Genomic DNA, 10,140 nt, shown 5'->3' on the forward strand with positions numbered 1-10,140 from the left:
GGAACTAAACCACAAATAGAAAGTAAAGAAAAGATCATGCCCCTAGTCATGACTTCTCTAGTCAAAAGGACATCATCGAGTTGCTCGAGGAGACATGAGAAAGCTAAAACAAAACACACAAAGAAAATGCTCAACATATCCAAACAAGTATGTCATTTTGAGTTCATTTTTGTGTCATAGGATTGATGTCAGTATCAATGTCTAGAACATGTTTGAAAGAAATCTCTTCAGTAAGGTAATAATAGTAGACATATACAGTTAGAACGACTGGTGATTGAGGTCAAAGAGGAATCTTTGAGATGAAGAACCTAAGAGGATTGAGTGATAGTAGATAGACACAGCTAGGATGACTGGTGACTGACGCAAGAGACATCTTCCATAAAGGAATTTGGAGACGTGACCCAAGCAATAGTAGGTAGACATAGCTGAAACAACTGGTGACTGTTGCGAAAGAAATTCTATGAGGAGAATCTTGAAAAGAGTGGCACTTAGCAACAATAGGCAAATGTAGCCAAAACAATTGGTGACTCTCGTGAAAGAGATTCTATGAGGAGAATCTCGAAAAGTGTGACACTAGCAACAGTAGGTAGACATAGCCAAAATGACTAGTGACTATCATGAAAGAGATTCTATGAGGAGAATCTTGAAAAGTGTGACACTAGCGCTAGTAGGAAGACACAGCCAGAATGACCAATGATTGTCATGAAAGAGATTCTATGAGGAGAATCTTAAAAAGAGTTACACTAAAGGGGAATGCCCCCAAGCTATAACAAGACTCAATCCATGGATACATTAGCAAAAAGTGAGAAAAGCTGTAAAGTAACTGTATAGAGATCCAAAAGATGCACTGTGAGATGGAGCATTGGGAACAAGAGGTGCCTATTTACTAGGTTTTCACCTTCTTGGCAGAGCTTCTCTTTTTTTTTTGCTACCATGATGCCTGTTTCTAGGCTTTCACCAATGGCACTTTTTTTCATTTTTCAATTTTTTTGTATTTTCCTTTTTTTGATTTTTTTGTATTTTGTAATTTTTCAATTTTTTTGATGTTACCAAGGCACCTATTGCTAGGTTTTCACCAGGGTAACAATTTTTCAGGACTTTTTTTGATATTTATGATTTTTTTTTCAAGATATATATATATATACAAAGAGCTACTAATATTAGATCAACTGTAAAATTGCTTCAGGTGGAGAGTGTTGATAGGTTCCTTGAGAACTTCTCCTTTGGTTGTGGAAAGCTGATAGGTGCCAAATCCATATACTGCAGTAATGATGTAAGGACCGAGCCAGTTTGGTTCAAACTTCCCTTTTTGGATTCATTTCTATTGATTCTTAGGGTTCTCTCTCAGGATGAGATCACCCAGCTAGAAGTCACGTGGCTTGACCTTTCGATTGTAGCTTCTTGACATTCATTGTTAATAGGCTCACAAATGATCACACACCACTTGTCGACATTCATCCAATAACACTAGCTCTTGAAGCTGAGCTATCATATAATCATCATCAGTAATAAGGCCCTTCATAGAGGTTCTCAAGGTAGAAATCTCGTCCCCTATTGGAAGCACAACATTCGCTCCATACACCAAAGCAAAGGGAGTCATACCCATTGGAGTCTTGATGCTTGTCTTATATGCCCATAAGGCTGGATTAATCTGGAGATGCCAGTCTCTCCCTGATTTGTTGACTATGAGGTGAAGGATTTTGAGGATTGCCTTATTGGATGCCTCAACCTGGCCATTACCCTGGGGTTAATAAATGGAAGACCAATGTTGTGTGATTTTGAATTTCTTGCATAGTTCCTTGAGGTCCTTGTTTTTGAATTGTCCTCCATTGTTAGTAATGATTGAGGATGGTACACCATATCCACAGATGATGTAGTTTGTGATAAAAAGAGCTACAATTTTTCCATTGGCGACTGTGAGAGGTATTGCCTCTACCCACTTCATGAAGTAATCTATAGCTGTGATAATGAACTTATGTCCATTAGAAGAGGTTAGGTGAATCTGACCCACCAAGTCGAAGGCCCATTGTTGAAATGGCCATGTTGTAGTAGAGGGAATCAACTCTCTGGCTGGAGCATGGATTAGATTCCTATGAAGCTGACATTGCTTGCAAGATCTAGTGTACTTGATAGCTTCTTGCTCCATTTTAGGCCAATAGTAACCAACTCTAAGGAGTTTGCGAGCTAGTGTCAAGCCATTTGAGTGGGATCCACAAATACCCTCATGAATGTCAATTAGTGTGCATTTAGATTCATCACGTTCTAAACACCTAAGGAGTGTTCTGTCAAGACCTCTCCTATACAAATCGTCAGCAATAATGACATACTGCAAAGCATTACTGATTAGATAATGTTTCTCATTCCAGGTCAGACCTTCCAGAATGGTTTAATTATAGAGATAAGAATATATGTGATGCTAGCGAGATGAATCTTGTCCTACAATAGAACAAATCATCCTAGAATCAGGGGTGTCGTAGGCTAGGTAGTGTAACAATTCCACCAAGAACTTATGTCGGAGATCATTTTCAGGCATCTATCGTAGGGAGGCCAAAGTAGGCATCGCATCAACTACTTTATTATCTGCTCATGGAACTTGTTGGAAGGTAATGTGCAAAAAATACTTCTTCAAGTCATCAACCATACACTTGTATGGAATTAGTTTCTCATCCTTTGTTTGGTACATATCATTAACTTGATTGATGACAAGCTGAGAGTCACCAAAGATGTCTAACTAATCCACTCTCCATTTAGCTGCAATTTTCATGCCATTGATCAAAGCCTCATATTAAGCAATGTTTCTTGTATAAGGAAACATAATCTTGTATGCTTTGGGCAATGAATATCTCTATGGTGCTATGAGGAGTAATCCAGCAATAGATCCCTATTGTGTGAAGGACCCATCGAAGAACATGACCCACATTTTGTGTGTGAGTGTCAAGATTGACTCATCAGGAAAATCAATGTTCATTGGCAAGAGACTCTGCATAGGTGCATCAGCCAACTGATTTGCAATTGCCTATCCTTTAATAGCTTTGTGTTCAACATATTGGATGTCAAATTCACTAAGTATCATAATCCACTTAGCCAAACTTTCTATGAGAGTTACCTTACTGAGCAAGTACTTTAGTGGATCTATTTTAGCCACGAGTTGCATAGTGTGGGAAAGCATGCAGTGTCTCAACTTCTAGGAAGCAAAGACAATTGCCAAGAAAGCTTTCTCAAAGATGTTGTAGTTCCTCTCATAAGAGATCAATGTGTGACTCAAGTAGTACATAGCTCTCTCTTTGTTGTCATTCTCTTCTTGAGCCAATAGGATTCCTAGAGATGTTTCAGTTGCTGAAATGTACAAAAGCAAAGGCTTCCCATGGATAGGAGGCATTAGGATTGGAAGATTGACAAGATATTATTTGATCTATGTTAAGCTTTGCTCACAATCCTAGCTCCAATTGAATTTCACACCCTTATATAAAGTCTTTGTGAAGGTTTGTGTTCTATTCGCCAATTGTGAGATAAACTTGCGAATAGATTGTAGACCTCTCATCTGACTAATGTTTTGAGGTGGTGACATATTCATTATTGTTTGTATTTTCTCTGAATCCACCTCAATTTCTTTTGTAGAGACAATGTATCCTAGCAACTTTCCTGAGGTGATACCAAATGCGCATTTCTTAGGATTGACCCGCAAGCTAAATTTTTCCATGCAATCTAGGATGGGTCCTAAATCTTGTAGATGAATATTTTGTTTGGTGCTTTTGACCAAGGTATCATCCACATGGTCCTCCATGGTCTTATGCATCATTTCATGGAAAATTGTAGTTGCTGCTCATTGATAGATTGTGCCAATATTTTTCAAGCCAAATGGCATTACATTCCAGCAAAAGGTTCCCCACGCACATGTGAAAGTAGTTTTCTCTTGGTCTTCTAGCACAATTTTTATCTGATTGTAACCAAAAAAACCCATCCATAAGCGAGTACATCTCATAATCAACCATCATGTCCACTATCATATCAATATTGGGAAGCAGAAAATTGCCCTTAGGACATGCCAAGTTGAGATCACAGAAGTTAGTACAAACCTTGATAGATTTATCATGCTTGGAAACTAGAATGATATTGGATATCCATTCAACATAATCAATTGCACAGATGAAACTAGCTTTTAGAAGCTTCTCTAGTTCTTCTTTGACGAGCAATGCAATGTGAGGATGTATTTTCTAAAGTTTCTGTTTAACTGGTTTGATGCCTAGTGCTATGGACAAGTGATGCATGATAAAATCAAAATCCAGTCCTAGCATGTCAAATTATGTCCAAGAAAATTTTTTCTTTTCTCTGAAAAAGGCAATGAACTCTTCCTTTTCTTCAAGTGACAATGACTATGCCAAATGCATCATATGAGGATGTTCTTTTGTACGCAGGTTAATTGGCTATGTTGGCTCTATCAATACTGATGATCTCTCCTGAAAGTGACTTGGAAGCGCATCAAATATCTCATTCGTGGGTGCCTTAGTGAGGTTTTCACCCTTAAATATGTCTTTTGTTTTTACTTTTTTGGGTTTTGATACCACCACAATGTGGTTTTCACCATCGTACCTTTTTCATTTTTTATTTTTAATTATATGACTAAGATATTTGATGTCAGCTTTAGTCATGTTGACACTCTGTTCATTGGTGGAAGATGTTATAGGTTTGATAGTGTTCAGGTAGCAAGTGTGAGCATAGTCATTCTGGAACATGGGGACTTCACTAAATATGTTAGGGTTCCAATCTATAAGCTGAGGATGTGTGAGTGAAAGAGTAGTGGCTAGTTCAATTGCGTTCACAATATAGTCATTAAGTTCTTGGATCAGCAATTCGAGACCTATGGTGACTTTGTCCATAGATGTGTTCGAATGCCTCTAAGTACTAACATCAGCAATTGATGACTCTAGGACACTAGTTAGATTAGACCCATCTAACCTAACCCTAGACATTTTACCCACTTCGATTTGGTTTTCATAGACATGAACCTGGTCAATGTCTTTATTAGTAGTGACTTCTGAAAGAGAGTCAAACTCATATTCCTTAGAATTAGTGCTACATGGCAAGACTACAGAACTCCCCAATAGTGATAAGGACATATTCACCTTCATCATTGAGGTTCTTACATAGATACTCAATACATAATGACTGACTAGACTTTCCCTTTTTTGAATGATCTTTGGGTTGCTCAGTATTGTGTTCAGAAGAATCACTAGTATCATCCACAGTGCTAACATGTGGCACAAAGTTATCTGGCTCAACAAAGAATTTTGTGAGATCATGAGGAATAGGATAAGGATATGGATCCTCATCGTCAGATTGTTCCTCTTGAGTGTCTGACTTAGCTTGTGACTCATTTCTAGATGAACTCTCAGGTTTTGGTGTGAATTTATTAGGTCCCAAATGGAAAGGAACCTTCTTAAATCCTAGGCTATTTGTATCACTGTTTCTTCAATCTATTGCCTTGATAGGATCAATTAGGCCATTGTTATTGCACCCAATAGGGCTAGTTCCCTTATAACCAAAATGCATCATGAGCCTAAGACTAAGCCCATATTTCTCAGGAGTGATTTCTCAAGATTTCTCTGTTAAGTTTGCTAGAGTCTCTTCTTTGTAAAGCCATGTAGCAATGGCTCTATTTTCACTTTCATCCTCTAGGGGAACTATAGCCTTGACAAAAGTTTCATTATACTTGGTCTGAGGTGTTAGCATGAATAACTTCTTTTCCTTTGATGGTCTCCCATAATGACAAGGAGACTCTGGAAGAGATGTTAATAACAACATCGGTTCAATATCATACTCTCTCATGCTAGTTTCTTTCCATTTGAATGACTACTCAATTTTTTTCAGCTTATTATCATGATAATTAGTGGATTCGCAGTTAGTAGGGACAAAAGTTTCAACAACTTTGAGCATATTGCAGGTATAGCTAGTGGTGGTGGGAATAGTAACTTCGGAGCCATGAAATGGGAATTTGATGCATTGGTGATATGTGGGTAGCATAGCATGCATCTCATGTATCCATTGTCATCCTAACAGAATGTTGTAATCCAAGGGAATGTCAAGCACCTGACAAGTGACATCCCTTTCTATAGGACTGACGCGAATAGGTAAGACCACAAGACCTAGAGACTTTTGTTCCACTTCATCATTTTCTTTGATGGTGATCTTGCATCGAGGATCAATAGAGTCCTTAGAATAATTCAATTATCTAAGCAAAGTAGCAGAGACATTGTTTAGGCCAGTGTCATTATCAATGAGTACCCAATGAACACGTGTATGATGGATCATAACCTTGCTGTGTAGAGGTTGATTGTGCGGGTGACTCAGTGAGTTGTCATCCTCCTCAGAGAAGGTCATAACATAAGGTGAGGTCTGGTGACCTACCATGGATTGAAATTGCTCAAGATCAAGATCTTGAGGAACATTTTCCTCAGTGAGGGCTTTGTCCAGAATTTTCCTGTAAGTAGGTGAGATTTTAAGCAACTCAAAGATGGATATTTGAGCATTAATTCATTTCAATTGATCGAGAACACTATAACTAGTTGTTGTTGAATTTGTTGTGAGTTGTGTACCTTTTCCAAATGAACCAGCAAGGACTTTGTCTTTATGTTGTTCAAGATCAGGAGTAGAAGGTGCAGGGCCTTTGAGCACCAACTTGGCATGAGAGCAAGTAACAACATTAGCATAGTGTTGCGAAGGTGTGTTATCCGTTGTGTTGGAAGTAGGGCCCCTCAAGACAAATGGTATCTTGGGTTTGTTGTTATCTAGTTTGCCCTTAATGGTAATGAAATTTTAGTATTCAGAATCCACAGGTTTAACCATGTTGATCACATTGTCATCGTTGGAATATGCATAGTTGACATTGTTGTTGGGTTTTGGTTTTGAAGTCTCTCCTTTTTCATATGCTGGGAAAGGCTCTTTGAATGTCTTATGATCCAAGTTTTTGTTATGTCCATCTACCACAAGTTCACTAGCATCAATCATGTCTTGGACTTTATGGCACAAGTTTATGCAGTTGCTAGTTTTGTGTCCCTTATTTTGGTGATACTCACAGAATGAGGTTTCATTCCACCATGGTAGACATGGTTACAGATCATAGGGACGAGGGTTGTCCATTGGTGAAATAAGCTTGTGTTGTAGCAATGTTTTGTAAACTACATCCAAAGGTTCACCCAAGGGTGTATACTCTCACTTAGGGCATGTGGCCCATGAGTGTCTCAATTTGTTCTTAGATGTCTTGTTGTCAGGAGGAGGCTTCTTAGCATTTTTGGCTACATTGAGGCCATCTGTGAGATTAAATGTTGCCTTAGTAGGTTTGGGAGTGACATTGTAAACAACTCCATCATGTGCAATTTCTCAGTTCTTGTTGACATATTTGGTTTTATCCCTGTTGGAGGTGGAACCTTGTTTTGTGCCCTTCTAAAGAGTGAGTTCACCTTTCTTCACCATAAATTCCTTGATGTGGATCGCACGTGTGATCATGTCTTCAAAGGTATGTGAACCTTGAAGTTGGACTCTATATCCAAAATTAGGTAGGAGATTATCAGTGAAGATGTTAAGCTTTTTCCATTTCCAAAATTTTACGTGCATACATAGTGTAAAGTTGTCTCCATTGTTGGAGGAATGTGAGAAAAGGTTCTCCAATTTTTTGCTTAAGGTTGCATAGATCTCGAATGTTGATAGGGTGTTGAATGTTATGAGAATACTATTAGACAAATAAGTTGGAAATTTCATCAAACTTCTTGATACCGGGAGGTAAGTGTGAGAACCACTCCAAAGCCTAACCACCTAGGCTTCTGGGGAATAAACGCATGAGGTATGTTTGGTAGTGTATAAACTCCATAGACAAGGCACCAAATTCCCACAAGTAATCTTGGGGATCAATGGTGCCAAAGTACTTGTCGTACTTAGGTAGCTCTACACCTCATGGGAAAGGAGGCATGTTTATGCTCTTGTCAAAAGGAAATGGACAAAGAGCATCTAATGTGTACATTTTTGTGGGTTTCTCTTTCTCATGCATCATTTGAGCCAGTTGGTCTTGCATAATTTTCAATTGTTTTTGGAGTTTGCAAGTCCCAGTTTCCTCTTCAGGCGTGATAATGGTTTCCACATTGAAATGAGAAGGTAGCTTAGCTCCCTCTTGGGCAAGTTTAAGAAAGTACTTTTCTTTCTCTTCATTGAGTAGAATTCCCATGACCTTTCGAAAGTTTTTGTCTCTTCAACATTTTTCTATGTGTTCAGGGAGTATTTACACCTCTTCTTGTTCCTCATTGATGTCATGGTCTTTCTCTTTCTCTTTGTCATTCCTAGGTGGTTCTTGATGTTTGTTGTGACTACCATGTTCAGGTTCACAATTAGTCATTGTACGAGCATGTTCAATTTCAGTATGTTGTGTTTCAAAAGGTCCTTTGAAAAGGAAGTTAGAAATTGTGTTTGGGAATACAAGACCTCTACCAATCTCAGCATCCTCTTGATACAAAGGATTCTTAGTTTGTTGCAGGTTTATGGAAAATGTTTGTTGGACTCGAGGTGACCTGACGGGTGAGGGAGATCATGAAGATGCCTCACTAGATGAATTGGATGTAGACTGTGTAACAAAAGGTAAGTGACCTTTACCACAATTACGATCCCTAGCACAACCTCACCTAAGTCTGAGAGGATAAAACATGTCACCACTTCTTGTTGTGACAATCATAGACAAGGACAAGAAGCAAGAACTTGGACAAGGACCACACTAAAACTTAGTCTCAATAGGACAAGACAGGAATGTTATATACTAAGGCACAAATAGTCTAATTTGAAGGCTAGAATAGCCATAGATTATGACTATCGTAACATGGAGTATGACAAGCACTAAAGAACGAGAATCCAAAGAATTAAAGGATGAGACTAGACAAAGTGTGGATCACAAATCTTTAGCTAAGCTAAATATCGCAATTTGAGATTGTGTACAGACAGAGAAGAGACAACTCAATGGAGGAAATAGACTAAACATAGATTGTAGATTGGTCAAAAAAGTTGATTTGACAATTTCAGAGCAAGGTCTCACATAAAGATTCTCTGTGATCCATGCGAGAAAGTCTACCGGGTCTTACAAAGACTTAGAACAGTAATTTAAACTTGTGCAAAGACTTTCTGTGGCTCACGCAAAGAAGTGATAGGACTAGCAGAGATACTTGGCAAGATCTCACATGGGTATATACAAGTTCTCGCATCTCACCCAAAAAAGTGAATTCTCATGCGAGGAAATGCAAGACTGTGCACAAAAATTAGGACCAAATTGACAACAACATTGGATTTCGAAGAGGTTTCTTGACTGCTTGGATAGATTGGACAGACTAGTTGGACTAATTTGTTGGATAGATACCAAGGTTAGCTCTGAAAATTGTGTGGATAGTGTTTAAGTTTCAACCAAGGAAAAGTGTTTTTAAACAAGACATTGGGAAGCAATTAGTAATCAAATACAATCCAATTAAGGGCAAAGCAACTCAAAGGGACAGGGGAGTCTTGACTCTTTAGTTTTTTTTATCAAGTTTGGACATGTTGAAGACTTGATAACAAACACGCTTTATCCTTAGAAATAGAAAATGGTAGAGAAGGAAAAACCTTTGTCCCACATCTTATGCACATGTGTGTACCTCCCACAGCAGTGTCACCCCCTAGAGAGCACCTGTGTTTTTGGTATATTCAAAGGACTCAATAGTATACGTTGAATGAGCACCCTTGTGGCAAGGGACAAGCATGTATACCACCTTCAAATGTCTAGTAGCATGCCTATGGTGAGTTCTACAGGAGAGATTCTTCCCCCTCCTTGCACAAAGATTATGCCTCCTTTTAGAGGTGAACTGGGTGGCTTCTAACTAAGAGGTTTTTACTTGGCTTCTGTTTGTATTAATTCTCGACAGTTCCACAAGCAAAGTTGAGACCATCAGCCACACCAACATCTGAGAGTGCACACACTTGCTTAGCAAGACTGGGGCTGGTGCTAGCTAGTGCAACAAACAAAGCTTCCCCTTGATATGCAATATCAAAAATCAAGGGAAAGAAATTAATCTGGCTTTGGAGTCTTTCACTCTACAAAGCATCTTGATTATAGCAAATTGGAATCTTCGGTGAAAG

This window comes from Cupressus sempervirens, chromosome 3, assembly GCF_028749045.1.
Source record: "Cupressus sempervirens isolate cs-2001-9-10 chromosome 3, ASM2874904v1, whole genome shotgun sequence".
Taxonomy (NCBI): Eukaryota; Viridiplantae; Streptophyta; class Pinopsida; order Cupressales; family Cupressaceae; genus Cupressus; species Cupressus sempervirens.